Source organism: Lactuca virosa, chromosome 3 (genome assembly GCF_052849685.1).
Source record: "Lactuca virosa cultivar CGN04683 chromosome 3, Lactuca_virosa_CGN04683_v6, whole genome shotgun sequence".
Lineage (NCBI taxonomy): Eukaryota > Viridiplantae > Streptophyta > Magnoliopsida > Asterales > Asteraceae > Lactuca > Lactuca virosa.
This window is the reverse complement of record NC_136428.1, coordinates 360,899,986-360,923,116: the sequence shown is the minus strand read 5'-3', so window position 1 is coordinate 360,923,116 and position 23,131 is coordinate 360,899,986. Positions and strand designations below refer to the sequence as shown.

Below are 23,131 nucleotides of genomic sequence, written 5' to 3'. Positions count from 1 at the left end.
CTAGCGCCAACGGAGATGAAGGAGCTAATGATACAACTTCAGGAGTTATTGGATAAAGGTTTCATTAGACCTAGTTCATTACCCTGGGGAGCTTCGGTGTTATTCGTAAAGAAAAAGGACGAGAGTATGAGGATGTGCATTGATTACAGAGAGCTGAATAAGGCAACGATAAAGAACAAATATCCATTCCCAAGGATTGATGGCATGTTCGATCAGCTACAAGGTTCAAGATATTTCTCAAAGATCGATCTTAGGTCAGGATATCATCAGCTGAAGGTGCGAGAGCAGGATATCGAGAAGACTGCATTCAGAACACGATATGGACATTACGAGTTTTTGGTTATGTCGTTTGGACTAACCAATGCTCCAGCAGCATTCATGGATTTAATGAACAGGGTTTGTAATCCGTTCCTTGATAAATCTATGATAGTGTTCATAGATGACAGTCTGATTTACTCAAAAAGCCAAGAGGAGCATGGCAGACACTTTCGAGAAGTGTTAGAAGTCTTGAAGAAGGAGAAGTTGTATGCTAAGTTCTCCAAATTTGATTTTTGGATTCGAGAAGTCCAATTCTTGGGTCACGTGGTCAACCAAGAAGGGATAATAGTTGACCCAGCAAAGATTGAAGCTGTGATGAAGTGGGAACAACCGAAAAGTCCCACGGAGATCCGAAGCTTTTTGGGATTAGCTGGATATTACTGAAGGTTTATCCAAGGCTTTTCTTCGATCGCTACTCCATTAACAGCTTTGATTCACAAAATAGTTACTTATGCTTGGAGTGATAAGCACAAACAAGCATTCGAGTTGCTAAAGAAGAAGCTATGTGAAGCACCGATTCTTTCTCTACCCTATGGAGTTGAAGACTCTGCTGTCTATAGCGATGCGTCTGGTGTTGGATTGGGTTGTGTGTTGACCCAAAGAGAAAAGGTGATAGCATATGCGTCTCGATAGCTGAAAGAGCATGAAAAGAACTACCACACTCATGATTTGGAGTTGGTAGTGGTAGTATTTGCTCTAAAGATATGGAGTCATTACCTCTATGGCACGAGGTGCAAACTTTTCACTGATCATAAGAGTCTCCAGTATCTCTTTAATCAGAAGGAATTAAATATGAGGCAACGATGCTGGCTGGAGTTACTCAAGGACTACGACTGTGAGATACTTTACCACCCCGGTAAAGCAAATGTTGTTGCTGATGCTCTCAGTCAGAAAGTCAATCTTGAAAGAAAAAGGCCAAGAGCGTTGAGAATAGAAGTTGTCTCGACAATTGTGGAGAGTATAAAGAAAGCTCAAGAAGAAGCTTCAGAAAAGAATGACCGAAAGGAGGAACGTTTGGGAAAAACTTTAATGTTCGGTATAAACAGTCACAGACTGAAGGTATTCCAAGATCGGTTTTGGATACCTAAGTCAGGAGGAGTAAGAGATCTTCTGATGGAAGAAGCTCACAAAACCATGTACTCAATTCATCCTGGTAGCACTAAAATGTATAGGGACCTAAAACCCTATTACTGGTGGCCGACGATGAAGCTCGATATTGCAAAGTATGTGGCCGAGTGTGTGACATGTGTGAGAGTTAAGGCACAACATTAGAAACCATATGGGAGTTTAGAACCTTTACCTGTACCGATGGGTAAGTGGGAAGACATTTCCATGGATTTTGTCACTAAACTGCCCAAAACAAAGAATGGTCACGACATGATTTGGGTGGTCGTTGATCGCTTCACTAAGAGTGCGCACTTCATAGCAGCCAATGAGAAATGGTGTATGGATAAGCTTGCGAATTCTTACGTGAAGGAAATTGTGAGGCTTCACGGTGTGCCATTAACGATTGTATTAGATCGTGACAGCCGTTTCACCTCGCGATTTTGGAGGAGTCTACAAAAGGAATTGGGTACCAAGTTGTGTTTGAGTACAGCTTACCATCCACAGACTGATGGGCAGAGCGAACGAACGATACAAACACTTGAAGATATGCTGAGAGCATGTACCCTGGAATTCCAAGGTAACTGGGATGAACCTTTACCTTTGGTAGAATTTTCCTACAATAATAGTTTCCACTCGAGCATAAAGATGTTACGTTATCAAGCTTTGTACGGACAGAAGTGTCGTACGCCGTCTTGTTGGCTTGAGTCTTGGGAAAAGCAGTTTATGGGACCTGAGATAGTCCATCAAACTGCTGAAAAGTTGAAAATAATTAGGGAGAGAAGGTTAGCAGCTCAGGATCGTCAAAAGAGCTATGCTGACAACAAGCGAAGACCGGTGACTTTTGAAGTTGGAGATTCGGTTTTGCTTAAAGTCTCACCGTGGAAGGGACTTGTAAGGTTTGGAAAAAGGGGAAAGTTAAGTCCAAGGTTTATTGGACTGTTTAAAGTTCTTCAGAAGATTGGGAACCAAGCTTACAAGCTCGAATTACCTGAAGAACTGAATGGAATTCATAACACTTTCCATGTGTGTTATTTAAGGAAGTTCGCGGGAGGAGTTCCCGATATAATTCCAATTTCTGAGTTAATAATTGATGAGAACAAAAGGTTAATTGAAGAACCAGAGGCAATCGTTGACCGAAAGACTAAGAAGTTACGACGTAAGATGGTCGAATTAGTGCTTGTACGTCGGAAACATACGAATGGGCCAAATCTCACCTGCGAAACGGAGAGTGACATGATGAGTCGCTATCTGCATTTGTTTGTTGATGTGTGATTATGGGGACATAATCATCCTAAGGGGGAAAGAATTGTAACGCCCGTGTTTCTAGGCTAGGCATTAATGATGATGTAATAGTCTAGGTTAACCTTTGTAACTCATTTTGAACTAATAAAAATGTATTATTTTGAGTATTATGTGTTTATGCTTAATTGTGTAACTTAAATGAATTAAGAACAAGAATAAGCGTAATAATAAAATATTAGATAAGCCTGATACCTATGAAAGAACTCGTAGTGGTCGTGACAAGGATTCCGGAAATATAAAGAATGCCGAAATCCGAGTTATAACGAAGAAATTATGACCTGTCGAAGTTGTGTGACAGAACCAGTACGACACTGCGTGACGTAAAAAGTGAATTTACGATAGAGCGATATTTAGCCTTAGTGATCTAAACGAAAGTGGTAGAATACGTTAAACCGAGAGCATGCATAAAAAGAACATCTAAATCTGACTTCGTATGAGGAAGTTATGATTTTTCGAAGTGTCAACTTAGCGGTATGCAGCCCAAAGTTCGAATATGAGATCGAGTGGTTTCTAGCCAAAACAATCTAAACGAGAATCGAAGATCTTGTCGATAGTAGTCCAACAGTAAAAAGACAGACGAAAACGGACGTCAGATGAAGGAGTTATAAATGTCTAACGGAGTTTTCCTGTCCCGGCCTACTAAAAATAATATAATAAAAGTTAACTCAAAATTAGCCGACGGAGTCTAAACGAGAGTTGTAGAGCAAAATCTCACCTACGCGTGTATATAAAGAACGTCGAAAAAGGAGCTCGCATGTGAGAGATATGAATTTATGAAGTTCGGGGCACGAACTTCCACCACTGTCAGAGTTCACGGCGTGAACAGGGTGTTCACGACGTGAACAGGTGATGGACGCTTCCAGAGCAAGTGGCCTGATGACGAACGCCATGACCTATGTAAAACCAAACTCACGACGTGAACATTTGAGGCTCACTACGTGAATCCAGAAAATCAGTCCTATAAATAGAAACCGAAGGGCAGCCGATTTTGGTTGCTACTTTCTTACTCTCTCACTCCCTATACCCACTCTAGCTATCTTGAAGTACCCCCGAAGCCCCGGTATCATCCCGACACCCGAATCAAGTCCCAAAGCACCGAATATCCGTAGAAGAAAAGAGTTTTCGAGCCGAAGCTCTGCCCGCGAGAAGCCCGGTGTGTGGAGATATCCCAATTTCACCGAAGACTACTACTCTAAGAGCCGTAGTGCTGTCCGATAATCTTCTTATCAAGTGAATGTGTAGTTGCTTTCTTCTAATATATAGATATGAATTATTCTCTATAAAATACGTGCTATGTGTTTATATATTATCTGTTATCTGGAATGAGTATTGAATGGATATATTATACAGGTTTTAAAGTTGTATAAGCATGTATATATATATATATAAATATAATATATATATATATATATATATATATATATATATATATATATATATATATATATATATATGGTATCTACAAAACTATTGGGTATAACATGGGTAGATAGTTGATGTGTGATGAAATAAAATGATGAGAGGCCTCGATGTTGTTGTTGATATAGTCATCTAGCGGAGTATGGATGATGACCACAGACTCTTTCTAGACTGTCCAGTGGAACGCTGGCAGGTTCATAACCTGTAGGTGTTGTGAACGATGTGTTCACCGGTGTACTCTATCCCCCTCATGGTTTCCTTTAGGACATCTATTGTTGAGGAAACCCCTTTGCAGTAATGTCCATCCCGATGAAAATCCTTAGGCTAGGTTCCTTGTAATAGTTGTTGTTTCAGGGATGTAAAGTGAGGATAACGGGAATGGGTAATCGGGTTATTGTTGGTTGGTGAAATTAAATATAATTATTTATTGTGGGTTGAAAACCCTATATGATCACCAGGCTTCCAAGCCTGACCCACTCAGTTTTATTTGTATTACAGGTAGTGGCACGAGAGCATAAGTTGGATGAATCATCAAGTTATTTTGTTTATAGGCTGGCTCCTCCTGAGATGCAGGAGTTGTCTACACAGCTACAGGAGCTGTTAGACAAGGGATTCATTAGACCGAGCAGTTCACCCTGGGGAGCCCCGATTTTATTTGTGAAAAAGAAGGACGGGTCGCATCGGATGTGTATAGATTACCGGGAGCTGAATAAGGTAACGGTGAAGAACCGTTACCTACTCCCGAGGATTGATGATCTCTTTGACCAGCTTCAGGGAGCATCTTGGTTCCCCAAGATTGATTTGCGTTCGCGCTATCATCAGATGAGAGTCAGAGAGGAGGATGTGCAGAAGACTACCTTTCGGACGCGATATGGTCACTATGAGTTCGTGGTGATGCCTTTTGGGCTCAGCAATACTCCTGCCGCGTTCATGGATCTCATGAACCGCGTGTGTACGCCGATGTTGGATAGGTATGTGATCGTTTTCATTGACGACATCTTGGTTTATTCCAAGACGCAGGAACAGCATGAGGAGCACTTGCGAGAGGTTTTGGATACTTTGAGGAGGGAGAGCTTGTATGCTAAGTTCTCCAAGTGCGAGTTCTGGTTGCACGAGGTGCAGTTTCTTGGGCACTTTGTCAATCAGAACAAGATTTCGGTTGACCCGGCCAAGGTAGAGGCCGTGATGAGGTGGGAGGTTCTGAGGTCTCCATCTGAGATTCGGAGCTTTCTGGGACTGACAGGCTATTATCGGAGATTCATTCAGGACTTCTCCAAGATAGTCGTGCCCCTGACCCGGCTAACGAGGAAAGTCGTGGTCTTTCGCTGGGGGCCTGAGCAGCAGGCCGCATTTGAGACATTGAGACAGAGGTTGTGCGAGGCGCCAATCTTAGCCCTACCTCAGGGCATGGATGATTTTGTAGTGTATTGCGATGCGTCCATCTCAGGTTTGGGCGCGGTATTGATGTAGAGAGGGCATGTTATCACTTACGCTTCGAGGCAGTTGAAGCCTCACGAGGCGAACTATCCGACGCATGATTTGGAGCTGGGGGCTATAGTTTTCGCCCTCAAGATTTGGCGTCATTACCTCTATGGGGTCCGTTGTACCATTTACACGGACCACAAGAGCCTGAGGTATCTCATGGATCAGCCAAATTTGAATATGAGACAGCGTCGGTGGCTTGATGTGTTAAAGGATTATGATTGCGAAATCCTCTACCACCCGGGGAAGGCTAATGTCATGGCCGACGCGCTTAGCCACAAGGCAGCGTCGATCAGGGATATCTGTATGAGGATGACGGTTGTGACTCCGCTATTGGAGCGGATTCGGGAGGCCCAGCAGGAGGCCATGAAGGAGGAACACCGTAAGAGTGAGCGTATTGTGGTTCAAGTTTCCTCCTTTGATTATGACAGCCGGGGATTGCTGACGCTACACCGTAGAGTGTGGGTCCCATATCATGGGGGTGTGCGCCAGGTATTGATGGAGGAGGCGCACAAATCCAGGTTTTCTATTCATCCCGGGGCGACGAAGATGTACAGGGATCTTCGTCTTGATTATTGGTGGCCCTACATAAATAGGGATGTAGCCTGGTTTGTCGAGAGATGCCTGACCTGCAGGAAGGTCAAGGCCGAGCACCTGAGGCCGCACGACAAGACGCAGCCGTTGGACATTCCCATGTGGAAATGGGAAGATATTACTATGGATTTCATCACAAAGCTTCCCAGGACTGCACGGGGAGTAGATTCGATTTGGGTCATCGTCGATCGGTTGACCAAGAGTGCTCATTTCATACCGATCCAAGAGAGCATCTCGGCCGAGAAGTTGGCCGATATCTACATTCGAGAGGTAATAGCTCGGCACGGAGTGCCAGTCTCAGTGATTTCGGATCGAGACGTGCGGTTTACTTCCAGATTCTGGAAGAAGTTTCACGACGAGTTGGGTACTCGTCTGCACTTCAGCACTACTTTTCACCCGCAGACGGATGGTCAGAGTGAGCGGACCATCCAGACTCTGGAGGACATGATGCGGGCATATGTTTTAGACTTCGGAGGTAGTTGGGATACTTACCTTCCTTTGGTTGAGTTTTCCTATAACAACAGCTATCATGTGAGTATTGACTGTCCTCTTTTCGAGATGTTGTATGGGAGGAAGTGCAGGACCCCGATATGTTGGGGTGAGGTTGGTCAGATGGTCGTGGGTAGTACCAAAGTGGTACTCAAGACTACAGAGAGGATCCAGCAGGTTCGGAGCAGACTCCAGACTGCTCAGAGTCGGCAGAAAAGTTATGACGACAAGCGTCGATCGGACGTGGAGTTCCAGGTCGGGGATATGGTACTCCTGAAAGTGTCACCATGGAAGGGCGTCATTCGATTCAGGAAGCGGGGAAAGCTGGGCCCCATGTATATTGGACCTTTCAGGGTTGTATCCCGGGTGGGTAAGGTGGCATATCGGCTGGACCTACCGGCCGAACTCAGTCAGATTCACAGTACGTTCTACGTCTCCCGGTTGTGGAAGTGTCTGGTGGACGATTTAGCAGTGGTGCCTTTGGAGGATATTCAGGTGGATAACAGCCTGAATTACATAGAGCGCCCAGTGGCGATCCTCGACAGGAAGTCGAAGGATTTGACGAACAAGAGGGTGGAACTGGTGAAGGTGCAATGACAGCACTGCAAGGGGTCGGAATGGACTTGGGAGCCGGAGGAAGAAATGAGGGAGCACTACCCCGAGCTTTTTCCAGATTCAACAGCAGACTTCGAGGATGAAGTCTAAAATAAGTGGGGGAGATTTGTAACACCCGATTCCTGGTACGTATTTAAATTCAATAAATGTCGCAATTTACTCTGGGACTTGGCGAGTTGGAGGCCCAACTCGTCGAGTAGACTCGAATTTTGATCGGGGGTTTAAGTGACCTACTCGACGAGTCGGAAGACCGACTCGACGAGTAGGAGCTGTCGGGACAAAACCCTAATATTTAGGGTTTGCACCCTATTTAAACAAATTAACTCGTCGCAAACCAGCCACCATCGCTCCTCTCACTTCCAGAAAACCCTAACTCAAAACCCTAGCCCTTATTATGTGTTCTTGAGCCTTTTTGTGCCTTTTGTGTGTGTGTTTGAAGTTGAAGGAAGAAGTGGAAGCTTGGGAGTTCTTGAAGAAGCAAGTGGATCCAGAGATTTTGCTCCATTTCTAGTTCATTCAAGGTAAAAAGCTTGAACCTTGACTTATCATTTGATAGATCTCCTTTAAAACATGGATCTTGCCATTTTTGGGACATTTCTAAGCCACCTTTGGGTTTGGCTGATATTGTGTAGTGTTAGCTTCAGATCTGGAACCATTGAGGGTTCCCATGGCATAAAGGTGCCAACTTTATGGCCATGGGAAGCCCATGCATCTTATAAACCCTAGGAGGTCAGATCTATGATTTGGATGCATTAAGACCCAGTATAATCGACTGTATAGTCTTGGACAAAGAGGGACTCAGCGATTCACTTGGGTGACTCGGTGAGTCGGGACGCTTTTTCCCCCAAAATGTCTTCTGGGAATGGTTTTGGTTAAGTAGAAGGAACACTCAGGCTGTTAGGGGTTTGTCTTGGACCTAGAAATCATAGGACTCAGCGAGTGTATGAATAAACTCAGCAAGTCCAAGGCAATCTCCCAAATTATGAAGACGGACTCGGCGAGTTCAATGGGAACTCGGCGAGTCATAGACTGAACATCTTCTTATGGATGAAGATGAACTCGGCAAGTTCAAGAACGAACTCGGCGAGTCAGTTGAAGATTGTCCGATGTGTTGTTGAACACGAACTCGTCGAGCTCTTTCTAGACTCGACGAGTAGGAACGGGGTTATGGCATTTTGTGGATATGGGGACTCGACGAGTTGGCAGGCCAACTCGGCGAGTCGAGTCAACCAGATGTTGACTTTGACCAAAAGTTGACTTTGACCATGGATTTAAATTTGACATTAACTGGGATAGAGTGACCCTTGTAAGGGTTACGAGTATGAGTTGATAACTTAGAAGAGTTGTCGTGTAGGGATTGAGGAGTCGGGGAGAGTCGATTTCCATACCGAGATCAGTACAGACACTACGCAACAGTGAGGTAAGTTACCTTCCAGTAGTGGCGAGTCTACGGCCACAATGCCGGCCCACAAGTAGGAGTTGTATGTCAGATGATTGTCTTTGTGATATTCGTCTAGGTTTGCTGCTACCTGATATGTTTATGTGCTAGCATGATGTGTTATATGTGATAGTGGTAGTAGGAGGGGAATAGTCCCCAAGTTTGGTTGTTAGGACCGAAGGGTAGGTCGGGCACCCCAGATATGCCTGACAATATGATTATGTTATGATATTATGTGGTATTAGTAGGAGGTGAAATAGTCCTCGTGTCTCGGTTGTGAGGACCGAAGGGTAGGTCAGCACCCCAGAATGGCTTGACATGGGTAGGTCAGCACCCCAGAACGGCTTGACATGGGTAGGTCGGCACCCCAGAATGGCCGGACCAGGTAGGTCGGGCACCCCAGAATTGCCCGACAGCATGTATGTTATGTGATTGTATGGTATGTGGTATGATGGGGGAACTCACTAAGCTTTGTGATTACAGTTTCAGTTTTGGTTTCAGGTACCTCTTCATCCAAGGGGAAGGAGTCGACGATGTAGCAGTGCATCACACACACACATGATTTCCGCATTGAGTCTTATGGGATTGTACTCTGATATTTACTACTATTGATGATATGGTTGGAAACACATTGTTACGTTTTGATAAATTGATATGATATTGGCAATGTTTTTGATAAACTATTTATTAGTTACTAAATAAAAAAAATGAAATTTTGGCCTTGAAATTTGGGATGTTACATGTTCACCGGTCTACTCTATCCCCCCTCGTGGTTGTGACAAGCCGATATTTTCAAGTCAATGTAACATTCAAAAAGTCAAATATAATGAACTATTTGGAATCAATGAAAATAGTGTCAAAATGAAGTGTTCTAAAACCTTAATTGGGATGCATAAAGTGTTAGATATCATGCCAAGGTTTCCAAAAATATAAAGAACACTCAAATCCAAGTTATAACGAAGAAGTTATGACCAATCGAAAATCCGCGACACAACCGGTAAAACACTGTTAAGCGTAAAAAGTGAAACTTCAATAAAATACTTTTTAGCCTTAGGTATCTAAACGAAAGTCGTAGATTATGTTAAACCGTGAGCATGCATAAAAAGAACGCTCAAATCTGACTTCGTATGAGGAAGTTATGATTTTTTTTCAAGTTTCGGAACAACAGTAGACAGCTAAAAACTCGAAATAAAGATCGAGCGATTTTTAGCTGACACAACCTAAACGAGAATTGAAGGTCTCGACAATAGTAGTACAACGGTAAAAAGACAGACGAAAACGGACGACAGATGAAGAAGTTATGGATTTTTAACGAAATTATCCTGTCCCGGCCTATTAAATGAAATATAATTAAAATAAAACTCAAAATTAGCCGTTGGAGTCAAAATGAAAGTTGTAGAGTATATTCTCACCTATGCGTGGATATAAAGAACGTCAAAAATGGAGCTTGTATGCGAAAGTTACGCATTTTTGAAGTTTTTGGCACACACATCGAGGCTTATCCGAAGGGAACGCCCTGCGTTCTGAGGGAACGCGCCGCGTTCGTAAGCCTGACGTAATGAGGCTTCAGAACGCGTTGCGTTCAGGGGAACGCCCTGCGTACCCAGCAGGAACGCCCCGCGTTCGCACCATGACCAGCCCCTATATAAAGAGTGTGAGGGTTCCGACTTTCTTTGCTCAATTCCCTTTGCTCTCTCACTCTTACTCCACGTTTAGCATCCCGAGACGACCCCGACACCCCGGTTACATATCCAAGTTCTGACGAAGGTCCGAAGCTCCGAGATTCCCGAGAGATTCACCACTTTCCGGTCGAAGAGCAGCCCGAGAAAATCTCGTTTCCTTCAAATCATCACACTTTCCAGGTGAGTTCATACCCCTACATTTTCACGTCTTTTCATGTTTTAGGGGGGAAATACAAGTGCAATACGAGAAAAACTTATGTTTTAAGATACACATCGTTTTATACGGATTCAAATACCTCATCTACATTTTTATAAATTTTAAATAACATTGATATCAATGTTACACTTTACATGCAAAGTTAGTATTACATTGAGTTTTCATCACCAAATGGAACACACTTTCGGAAAAACCATAATGGGTATAGTTTACGGGTTATTCATTACATCTTTACGTAAACATTGTGAAAAGGAAATACTTTCATCTACAAGAAATATAGACTTTATTTTTCGTAAATCTATTAACACTAAGTGTTGTGAGACATTCAGCTTCAACGTACTCTCAAGTACGCATTTCAAGTCCTGTATTATAAACCATAATCTCTTGTAGGGAGAGTGTGATACTTGTGTATAGATCTATATGGGATTGACAATCCCGCACCTAAACTGTTAGCTACAGTTAGACCGGCAGGTCTGGGGTGACAAACGTCATAACACTACAACGCCTGAAGAACGTTGTTACAGGCAGTCTGGGTCAATAGCATGGTTATAAAACTCACACGGAGTATTAAAATAAGTTTGATTTACGAGAATCTTGAATGCATTCAGTATATACATTATTTGAGTATAAATACACTTTCACCATTTGAGCACGAAAGATACTATTGCCTTCCAGCCTTTGGAACTTTTTCAAACTATATGTAGAAAATATTGGATTTTCTGGAAAACACGTTCAGTTATTTTTACTAAAGGACATACAAATTCCAGTACAAAAACGCTTATGAACTCACCAACTTAATTGTTGACACTCTTTCAAAACTACTTGTATTTCTCAGGGAATCAGTAATACAGGTAACCATCAGCTTTTGGAGAAGGAACGCTAAGGCGTCTGTTATCAAAACATTTTAAATCATCATATTTGTAATATTCTTTTGAAACATGTATTACACGCAACAATGTAAGTTTTTTTTATTATATTTATGAAGGTTGTGCTTACTTTCTTTACAATATTCAACTGTTATGATACTATGTGAAGTCATCCACCCCCGAATGTTTCCGCCATTCTGGTTTGGGGGTGTGACAGTGGTTGCCATTAGGACATCTATTGTTGAGGAAACCCCTTTGTAGTAATGTCCATCCCGATGAAAATCCTTAGGCTAGGTCCCTTGTGATAGTTGTTGTTTTAGGGACGTAAAGTGAGGATAACGGGAATGGGTAATCGGGTTATTGTTGGTTGGTGAAATTAAATATAATTATTTATTGTGGGTTGAAAACCCTATATGCTCACCAGGCTCCCAAGCCTGACCCACTTAGTTTTATTTGTATTACAGGTAGTGGCGCGAGAGCATAAGTTGGATGAATCATCAAGTTATTTTGTTTATAGGCCTGTAGTTGTATATAATTGTTGTAAAGCTTATAATGTGTCGTTTATGCTTTCGGTCTGTATCGGAACATGACATCCCGAGTTTTATTATATATAAAAATACATTTCTTTAAGAAATGCTTTGATAAATTTTATTTTATCATATTTTGTTTTGGGAACAAATTCCGCAACTCTTTTAATCAAAAGATTACTCTGAAATTATTTTAAATAGCATAAATTAAATCGGTCTTTTTTGGCCGTGATTTTGGGGATGTCACACAGACTTACCTGAAGGTGTATCCGAATCCCTCAAACCAAGGCTCTGATACCAACTTGTAACACCGAAAATTTTCAAAACAAAATTTTCATTTAAAATCACATAATTCTCATAATACATTTCACAAAAACAACTCATTTATTTAATTTACAATTTGCAACTCCATAATTGTTTGGTTAAAATCCAGGATCCTCAAAAACATAACTCTTTCACTGGTGTGTACAATCAACCCGGTGCCTTCCCGCGATCCTGAGAAAAGCATGAAACACATAAAACGGTAAGCACGAAGCTTAGTGAGTTCCCCAAAATACCACACACAGCTCATTAGCCAATCTATGTTATAACTCGATAAGACCCTCCGGTCAATGTATCTCAGAGGGACCCTCCGGTCCCAACTCAGTAAGCTCATAATAACAATACTCAGCATAAATCACAAAGACATAATACATAATATCAAATACACAGATAATCACAATAAACAGCTCAATCACACAAAGGTACCACTCAAGGTAAGTATAGTGAGAAGACTCGCCTTGCAAGCAGCAAGCAATTATCCTCGAACTAGTCACTGCCTAACACATAGGGTAAATATCTCTAATTAATACTCGATTCTCGACTCTCACTAACCAAATGTTATCCTTCTCTATCTAACTCTCGAATTGGGTAAAAGACTATTTTACCCCTCCATTGTCTCCAATACTCATGTTAACCAAACCCTAAAGTCAACAGAAGTCAAACACGAGTCAACAGTCCATGTTTGACCCGAATCGTCAAGTGCACTCTTACGACTCGTCGAGTCCCCTCGTTTCCTCAGAAGTCTCAAGAAAGTCCAGCTCAACTCGTCGAGTTGACCCCTAACTCGCCAAGTTATCGTACAATCAAACCCATCGGGACAAACCCTCACCGACTCGGCGAGTCCCTTCGATCAGATTCCTCATTCAGACGATTTAAGGCAGATCTATCACTCCAAACACTAGATCTATCATCCTAAGGGTCGATTGTCACGTAAAGCTGCAAGCTTTATGTTGAAACATGGCATATAAGGCTCATAATGCCAATACATTCCCCAACAAGGCACCAAAACAAAATAACTATGTAAGTGACTGAATAAAGCTTGAGCCTTTGGACCGTTTGGATCTCACAAGGTCCAGATCTGAAGTCTAGGCCTAGAAAGGGACTCCATGTACCCATATCTCAACAAAAAGGTGATAGAAAACCCTATTCATCAAAACATGAGATCTAATCACCACAAGGAGAAAGGTGGGAACTTTTTACCTTCTCTAGAAGCTATTGGACGAAATAACATTGATCCACTGTCCCCCTTCTTGTTCCTTAATGAATCCTCCCTTCCTCTTCAAAAGAAATGTACCAAAAGACCCCAAAATTAGCTCCTTTCACACTCTCTAGCTCAAAAGGATGTTAGGGTTTACTCTTAGTGAAGGTGAGCCGCAAATGAGGCTATAAGTTCCCTTATATAGGCCCCAACCCCCGGGAAATTAGGGTTTCTCTGCCTAGCACCTACTCGGCGAGTCAGCTCTCTGACACAGCGAGTCCACTCATTAAATCCCCGCTGGCAACTCGGCCCTACTCGGCGAGTCGGACTCACGACTCGTCGAGTCCACTCATGAAACACACATTATGGTGTACGAAGGTCCGGATGTTACATTAATGCACGACCTCGAGCAAGGCCTTCGAGACCTCAAAACCACAAACTCATCTAGGTATGCACCATTCAACCCAAACCGACATCGCCACTGAGGCTCAAAACAATTACCAGACTCATCTTCATGCCTGAGCAACCATAACCAAAAGATCGACAGATACGGAACCACTGCTATGAATCATGGTATCATATATATATATATATATATATATATATATATATATATATATATATATATATATATATATATAGGGCTAGGTTATAATGTGGATGGACAACTATTGTGCGGATGTGTGGACAGTGTTATTCTATGATAATTACTAAGAGAATAGGTTGTTTAGTAATGTAAATGTGTTCAACATCACACAACTATTGTTATTTTCATGCATTCTCATTAATTCTTATTCATTTTTGTTCTTACAGAATACAAATCAATAAGGTTGTGTTTAGTTACGGAAAAACAGTTTTCATTTTCTGTATTTCGTTTTCCTTTTTCAGTTTTTGTTTTCCATTTCCGGTTTTCATTGGAAAATTTAGAAAATGCATTTAGTTAAAACTTATTCATTTTTCATTTTCAGTTTTAGAAAATTAGAAAACGTGTTTAGATGTGTATTTTTCTATCGGTTTTCATTTTTAGAAAACGATAGCGGTGGTAGGGTGGGCATGGGGATGGTGGCGGTGGTGGGGGCAGCGGCAGGGGGCAGTGGTGGTGTCGATGATTGCGACAATGGTGGTTGTGGAGGCGGTGGCAGCGGGGTGGCGACGATGGTGGTGCTGGTGGTGATGGTGATGATGATGGTGATGGTAGGTCGATGATTGTGGTAGTGGTGTTGGGTGGGTGGGTGTGTGTGTGTGTATGTGGGTGTGGGGTGGGGTGAGTGTGGGTGTGAGTTTGTGGGAGTGTGTGTGTGTATGTTTGTGGGGGTTGGTGTGTGTGCGTGTTTGTGAGGTGTGTGTGTTTGTGGGGGTGGGTGTGGGTGTGGGTGTGTGGGTGTGTGTGTTTGTGGGGGTGGGTGTGTGTGTTTGTGGGGGTTGGTGTGTGTAGGGGATTGGTGTGTGTGTGTGTGCATGTGTGTTTATGGGGGTGGGGGTGGGAGTGAGTGTAGGTAGGTAGGGGTGTGGTGGATTTGGGGTGTTAAGGTGAGGATAGGTAGAGGTGGACGGGGTGGGAGTGAGTGTTTATATTTTAGAAAAATTTTGGAATTAGAAAAATGTGGAAAACAATGATTATCGGTTTTCCAAAAATTTCCAACTTCTTTGTAATTTTAGAAAACATAAAATTTTCATTTTCCGTGAAATATTTAGAAAAATAGACGAACTAAACGCGTTTTCAAAATTCTCGTTTTTCTTGAAAAAAAATTCCGGAAAACGGCCCATTTTTCCGCAACTAAACGCACACTAAACATTCTGACAGAATGAGAATAATAATAAAAAAAGTCTAAAATAATGTTATATAGACGATTTAACTAGTGAGAATGTGTGATAATAACAATAGTTATGTAAGATTGAATGTATTCAAATTATCAAATAATATATATTCTGTCATTCTCGCATAATAGCATTGTCAACAGGTCCGCACAATAGATGTCAATTCACATTTGAACACACACACACACACACACGCACGCACACACACACACACACACACACACACACACACACACACACACACACACACACACACACATATATATATATATATATATATATATATATATATATATATATATATATATAGGGTGAGGTTCAAAAGAGAACCATAATTAACCAAGGAACCAAGGAACCAATCGTGAGCGTCGGAAATCATAACGATCAACGGCCAAGGAAATAGATGTACACTTTGACATTGAACGCACACACACCAGATTTGTAACACCCCGTTTATAAAATAAATAAATAAATGTATAGAAGCCCTAAAATGAATAATAATTGAGCGAGACGTTAGTTTCGAGGAGTTAAAAGTCATAATTACAGAAGTCATGGTGCGTTTGGTAATTTATGGACTTAAATTGAAGATATTGGAAGGTTTAAGGGTTAAATGGTACCTCTGGGACTTCATTTGAATAGATTTTAGAGGTTAAGGGGTTGTTTGGTAAGTTAGGGATCGAATTTGAGAGTAATTATGGAAGCAGGGTTCAAAAGGTAAAATTTGGATTTAAATTGATAACAAAATTGGGAGGAGGGACTGAAGTTAGACAATTGGATCAAAGTTTGGAAGGATACGGGATATATCCGACGACCTTTCCTTCCCTCTCATTCTAATGGAACAGGAACCCTAAACCTAACCTTCTAGCAGCCGCCATCACCTTATGACCCCCAGCCGCCATCTCTCTCCTTCGCGTCCGTTTTCCGATCAGACGAGGCCGCCAACGACCACCGTGCCAATGGAACGCCACCGTGACTTCCCGATATCGTGGTTAGAAGAAGCAAACCCCACCTCCGGTGAGCACCTCAGCCGCCATGCGTGAGCACCCCAGTCGCAGTCGCCATTTGGTCGCGCTTTTCCGACCAGCCGAACCGCCGAGCGTAACAGCTTTTATCTCCGGACGAGGGCAGTCGACAGCGTGGTTTCCGGGTGTGTGTGAGTCGTCATTTTTCCGCCATCCTCCTCCTTCTTATTCTTTTGCTGTCGATGCTCAGGGTCCGACTCGACTGTCCGGCGTCGTTCCGACCACCCCTTCGCCATCATTTGCCCAACAGAAGTGTGGCCGCCGCCACTCCAAGTAACAGAGGTGCGACGCAGCTGCCGCCTCTTCGGGGATTCTGCCGCCGCCAAACGCCACAGGTGGGTGGCTGTGTTACTATTCAGGGCAAAGGGTGTAGTGTGTTTATTGTAGTTTGGGTGTGGCTGTACTTCTTTTGATTAGAGTGTTTTGTTGGCCGGAAAATGAAGAAAAACCACCACCACCATGCGGTGGTGGCTGCCGCCACGAGCCACCGCCGGCCACCACTAGGGTGGTTGTGTGTGTGTGTGTGTTAGAATAGTTAGTGTATGTGTTTATTTGTGGATTAAAATCTTCTAATTGTAATTAGCAAAAGATGTAATGAAAAGAACCATAACCACCACCGTGAGCCGCCATTGACCACCACTACCCGAGGCGGTAGCGAGTGGTGCCCCACAAGCAAACCCTAATGGACCTAGCAAGACCCTAATGGGCTTAAAGATTAATTTTGGGCCTATTGAGCCATGTTTGAGTGGAAACCCTAATTAGGGTTTAGAAAACCCTAATTGTGAGTAATTGGGCCTTAGACTTATTGGACCCATCTTTGGGCCATTGGGATTGGAGTGTGTATTAAGCCCAAATCACTCCATATCACTTATCTAGTAGAGTAAAGGACTTAATGGATTAAGTCCTTAATGGGTTAAGTAAGAAACACTTAACCCTCGTTATCATTTTATGTGAAACCCTAATTTCACTTGGGCTTTGTGTTGGGCCATCCAAGAACAAGCAAATGGACTAGAATAATTTAATGGGCTTTAGGATAAGGCCCATAGGAGGGTGTGGGCCCAATTTGGAAAATTGGGCCATAGTTGGGGCCTAGATGGTTGTATAATATTGGGCCCCTAGAATAAGACATGTTGGACTAGACTGCTCAATTGGGCCTTAATTTGGAAAATTGGGCCATATGTTGGGCTTTGAATCCTAGTTGACTTTGGACCTGTGGATTGGGCCTTGGGCTTGGGTAAGCCAAGCTAGGGGTAATGTAGTAATTATCCAAAGTATGCATTTATAGTTATGTGTTAGAACCCAATTAGTAATTGGGTGTTATTTTGGTGTTGACAGTTCGGGAATCTGTCATCCAGCAGCTGGGGTTGAGTCTGCGGGACTTCAGCAGTGTGGGATTGTGTCTACGGGACTTCAGCAGAGTGAGGTGAGTTTCCCTTCAGTAGGAACGAGTCTAAGGCACCAATGTCGGCCCGTTTAGATGTTAGTAGTACCGGACTTCGGTCCGATGCCGGGCGGGGCCCGATGCAGTGATTTAGCTTACCTGTTATATGTTATGTGTCCCGGACTTCGGTCCGATGCCGGGGAAACCCGAGAAGTAGTTATGTATGCTTGATGTCTTTGTGATTCATGCATGTTTATGTTATGTGTTATATGTTCCAGACTTCGGTCTGATGTCAGGCGGGGCCCGATGCAGTGGGCGGGGCCCAAGTTAGTCCGGACTTCGGTCCGATGCCGGGCGGGGCCCGATGCAGTGGGCGAGGCCCAAGTATATTCTGGACTTCGGTCCGATGCCGGGCGGGGCCCGATGCAGTGGGCGAGGCCCAAGTATATTCCGGACTTCGGTCCGATGTCGGGCGGGGCCGAAGTTAGTCCGGACTTCGATCCGATGCCGGGCGGGGCCCGATGTAGTGGGCAAGGCCCAGTAGTTGCTTTATATGTTATTGTATGGTATGTGATAGTTTGGGGAACTCAATAAGTTTCGTGCTTACAGTTTTCAGTTTTGGTTTCAGGTACTCAGTATTCAAAAGATGAGCTCGGGAAGATTGCAGTGCACACACCATTTGTTCAGCCTGGGATGTTTATACTCTGATATATTTGACAGTTGTTATGATATTTTGAGATACATTGTTTATGATTCTTATATGATGTTTGATGAAGATGGTGTTTTTGGGATGTTTCAGGATTATACCAAAAACTCCACCCTTTACAAAAAAAACCTACCACTTTTTTTCGTTTAAAATTTTTTTTAGGCCATGTTTTTTATCAAAAAAACTGAATATACCGTTGTTCACGATTTTTCGTCCTCTTTCCATTGAGATCCATGATGATATACAAAAAACGAACTTTTTTTTTCGAAAAAAACTCACTTCATTTTTTTTTTGATGAAAAAAGTTAAGGTCTATTTTTTATAGAAAAAAATTAATAAATATATCAAAATTCATATTTTTGTACTTTTTAAACATAGATTCATATTCATGTTTAAAAAAAACGATATTTCAGTTCAGATTCATATTGTAAACCAGTTCAGATTCACATTGTGGACCTCCTCAGATTCACAATGTGCATCATAATAAGTTAGATTCACAGTGTGAATCTGAACTGATCGGAGCTTTTTCACATTGTGAATGTTAAAATTTGAAATATTTACAGTTTAGATTCACAGTGTGAATCTACACTGATCGAGGTTTTTTTTTTGTTTTTTTTAACCTTCTCAGATTCACAGTGTGCATAATAGTAATTCAGATTCACAATGTGAATCTGAACTGTTCGAGATTTTTCATATTGTGAATGTTAAAAATTGAAATATTTACAGTTTTGATTCACAGTGTGAATCTACACTGTTCGAGGTTTTTTTTAATCGGTGTTGATGTTTATTAATAGAGTACAAAAAATTAATATTTTTGGTATAATTAGTTTTTTTTTATAAAAATAAAATTAAATATTGAAAAAATTAAGAAAATTAAGTGGGTTTTTTTCGAAAAAAAAGTTCATTTTTTATATATCGTCATTGATCTCTATGGAAAAGATGACGAAAAATCGTGAACAACGGTATATTCGGTTTTTTTTTCGATAAAAAACTTGGCCTAAAAAAAATATTAAATGAAAAAAATGAAGTGAGTTTTGTTATAATCCGGTACATGTGCGTCCATTATAAAAGTTTACAACCCTTCCTTTTGCCGTTGATCGCTTTAAATTCCGACGCTTTGGATTGGTTCCTTGGTTCTTTGATTAATAATGGTTCTCTATTGAACTTTTCCATATATATATATATATATATATATATATATATATATATATATATATATATATATATATATATATATATATATATATATATATATATATATAGGTAAGTTCAATTGAGAAAATAAAAAAAGGTTGAGAATGTGGGAATCATTCTCAGCCACTCATTTATTTTTGCCCCAAAAGCCTCCGTTGTACCAGGAGGAATTGATAGGGAATACACATGTGTTTACAACAAAACATTTTTCCTTAACCTATGCTAATCATTACCTTAATACATACAAAAACATAGTTTTTTTTTTCGTTTTTTTAATTTTTAAAAAGCTATTTATATTGAAAAATGATTTTAAATATACCAAAATTCATGATTTTTTTATTCTCTACAAATAAACATCTATATTGATATACTTTTAAGATAAAATAAAAAAAATATTTTTTTTATATTTTCAGCTATCGTTATTCATAAGTGAATAAAAATGCATCAGATTTTTGCTACAGTACATTCGTTATTCACTTATGAATAAAAATATATAATTAATTTTTTTTACAGTTTAAGTATCATTTATACTACTTATTCATATATGAATAACAAATTAACTGTAACAAAAATCTGATAAATGTTTTATTCATTTATGAATATAAAATATGACGACAACTAATACACGTTTTATTCATATATAAACATAATATATGATGAAAGATGATGTAAAAAATATATTTTAAGTAAGAAAACTTTATTACGTGTCATATTCATATATGAACGATACTTAAACTATAAAAAAAAAGTTAAGCATTCGTTTTATTCATAAGTGAATAACGAATGTATTGTAATAAAAATCTATCAGATTTTTATTCATTTATGAATAACGAGAGCTGAAACTCTAAAAAAAATAATTTTTTTATTTTATCTTAAAACTATATTAATATGGATATCTATTTATAGAGAATAAAAAATTATGAATTTTGATATATTTAAAATATTTTTTCGATAATAATGGCTTTCTAAAAATAAAAAAATGAAAAAAATATGTTTTCGATAATACTCGGCGAGTCCATATGCTGGGACTCGGCAAGTCCGCTTGTCTGGATGAAGCCTTAATTTTAAGGGTCTGCACCCTATTTAAACACATTTATGCGCCCCAACCTCGCCTCCATCACCCTCAGAACATTTCTTATCAAACCCTAGCCTCCTTAAAGAGTGTGTGAGTGATTGTTGCCTTGTGAAGGAACTTTTGGTGCATTTTGGAGCAAGTAGAAGAAGGAGAAGGTTGAAGAGTTCAAGGAAGAAGAAGTAGATCTGGGACATACTCCTTTGTGGTCATCTTTTCTGGTAATAAAGTCTCCATCTTGTCTATTGATCTAATAGATCTAGTTTGTCCCCAAAATTGTTGATATTAAGCTCAAAAACCCCAAATCTCTTGTAATAAAGCTTTATGATCGAGTTATATTTCAGATCTAGCCCCTCTTGAACTCCAGAAGCTCATTATAGCCACCTTTATGCAATCTTGGCCTTGTTCCAAACCCTAAGTGCTTAGTAGTTGATGATTTTGGGTATTTTAGCCTCATACCCTTGTGCATGCACGTAAAGTTAGGAAACTTTACGTGTAAAACCAGTCCTAGAAGCTCAGATCTATGATTTAGAAGCACTGAAATCGATTAGAATCGACTGTATAGTAATAGCATGCTTGGGACTCGGCGAGTTGTTCTTCAACTCGGCGAGTTGTTCTTCAGGCTCGACGAGTAGTTCTTACGACTCGGCGAGTCGTAGACTAGACATGTTCATATGATGAAGGAGAACTCGACGAGTTGTTCATACAACTCGGCAAGTCGGATGAAGTTAGACTCGATGTATGTACCGAAGAAGAACTCGTCGAGTCTTCGCCAAACTCGACGAGTAGAAGCGAGTAGAGAACTAAAACGGATGAAAGGGGCTCGGCGAGTTGGCGGCCCAACTCGGCGAGTCCGGTCAACTGGAGGTTGACTTTGACCAGGAAGTTGACTTTGACCAGGAAGTTGACTTTGACCGGGGGTAAAATAGTCATTTCACCCCCAGTTTAGTTATCCGTATTTGATTGAGTATGTTTATGGGAATTGTAGCCGGGGAGATACCGGAGTAGCAGCAGACAGTTCCCGAGTAGCTTTTTCAGCATCCAGCTTACGAGGTGAGTTTCCTTCCGGTAGGAACGGGTCTACGGCCACAATGTCGGGCCGTTTAGTTAGCAGTAGTTCCAGACTTTGGTCTGATACAGTAGTTCAGTGTGCTTGATGTCTTTGTGATTCAAGCATGTTTTTGTGATATGAGTTCCGGACTTCGGTCCGATGCAGTATGCAGTATATGTGTTTATGCCAGTAGTTATGATTATGCTATGCTATGCTCAGTTAGTTCCGGACTTCGGTCCGATGCCGGGAGGGGCCCGATGTAGTGGGCGGGGCCCAAGCTAGTTCCGGACTTCGGTCCGATACCGGGCGGAGCCCGATATAGTGGGCGGGGCCCAAGCTAGTTCCGGACTTCAGTCTGATGTCGGGCGGGGCCCGATGAAGTGGGCGGGGCCCAAGCTAGTTCCAGATTTCGGTCCAATGCCGGGCGGGGCCCAATATTTGCTTACATGTCATTGTATGGTATGTGGTAGTTTGGGGAACTCACTAAGCTTTGTGCTTACAGTTTCAATTTTTGGTTTCAGGTACTTCCGCAAGTAAGGGGAAGAGCTCGGGATGATGGCATGGCACACACCACAGCTTCAGTTTTATCCTGGGAGTTTTATTCAGATATTTCGATATGATTGATACAGTATTTGTTTTCACACAGTTACTTGACTTTTGAGTTACTCACTCTATGGTTCTTAGTATGTATGACATTGGATGATGTGATTTTAGTAATATTAAAACAAAAATTTTTGGGTCGTATTTTGGGATGTTTCATGAGCAATTCTATCCCTCTCACAAAAACCTGTTGTTGTTGCTTGTTGCTGACCTATCAGATTGTGTATGTGGCTCGGGTATGGGACTGTAATCATTTAAATGGGCTACTAGGGGAAGAAGATAAGTTGTGCACATAAGGTGCTCGATGAAATGACCGAGAGAAACTCAACATCAAGTAACTTATCACCTCCTTGTTTCCTATAAACTCCCCATAAAACATTATCATATAAAACATTTTCGACTCGTTTTCTTAATAATAAAAAATGTTTTTTCTTTTTTTAGTCTTTTCCTAGCCGGAATGGCTGCATCAGGAGCTATAACTTATGGTTTAAGATTACTAACAGAAGCTATTTTCAATAATTATCAAAATGGCCTTCGCAAATGAGCATGTAAAAGAGTAATTACATTGCTTTTATCGGTTAAAAGAGTAATTACATTGCTATTTCTTGCAATTTGTCTTTTCTAGTTTTTTAATGAAAAAATTCTATTTTTTGTTGTTTTTTATCTCAGGTTGAACATATTTCTATTTATTTGCATTGAACAGATTAATTTCA

The 23,131-nt window shown here is 41.1% G+C and overlaps 1 long non-coding RNA gene across 1 annotated transcript; it reads left to right on the top strand.

The window, feature by feature from the left end:
• Positions 1-16,238: 16,238 nt before the first annotated feature.
• Positions 16,239-18,585, top strand: LOC145163147 (uncharacterized). Its single transcript, XR_013739605.1, has 3 exons — positions 16,239-16,750; positions 17,751-17,838; positions 18,425-18,585. It is a non-coding gene; the product is annotated as an uncharacterized LOC145163147 (long non-coding RNA).
• Positions 18,586-23,131: the final 4,546 nt, after the last annotated feature.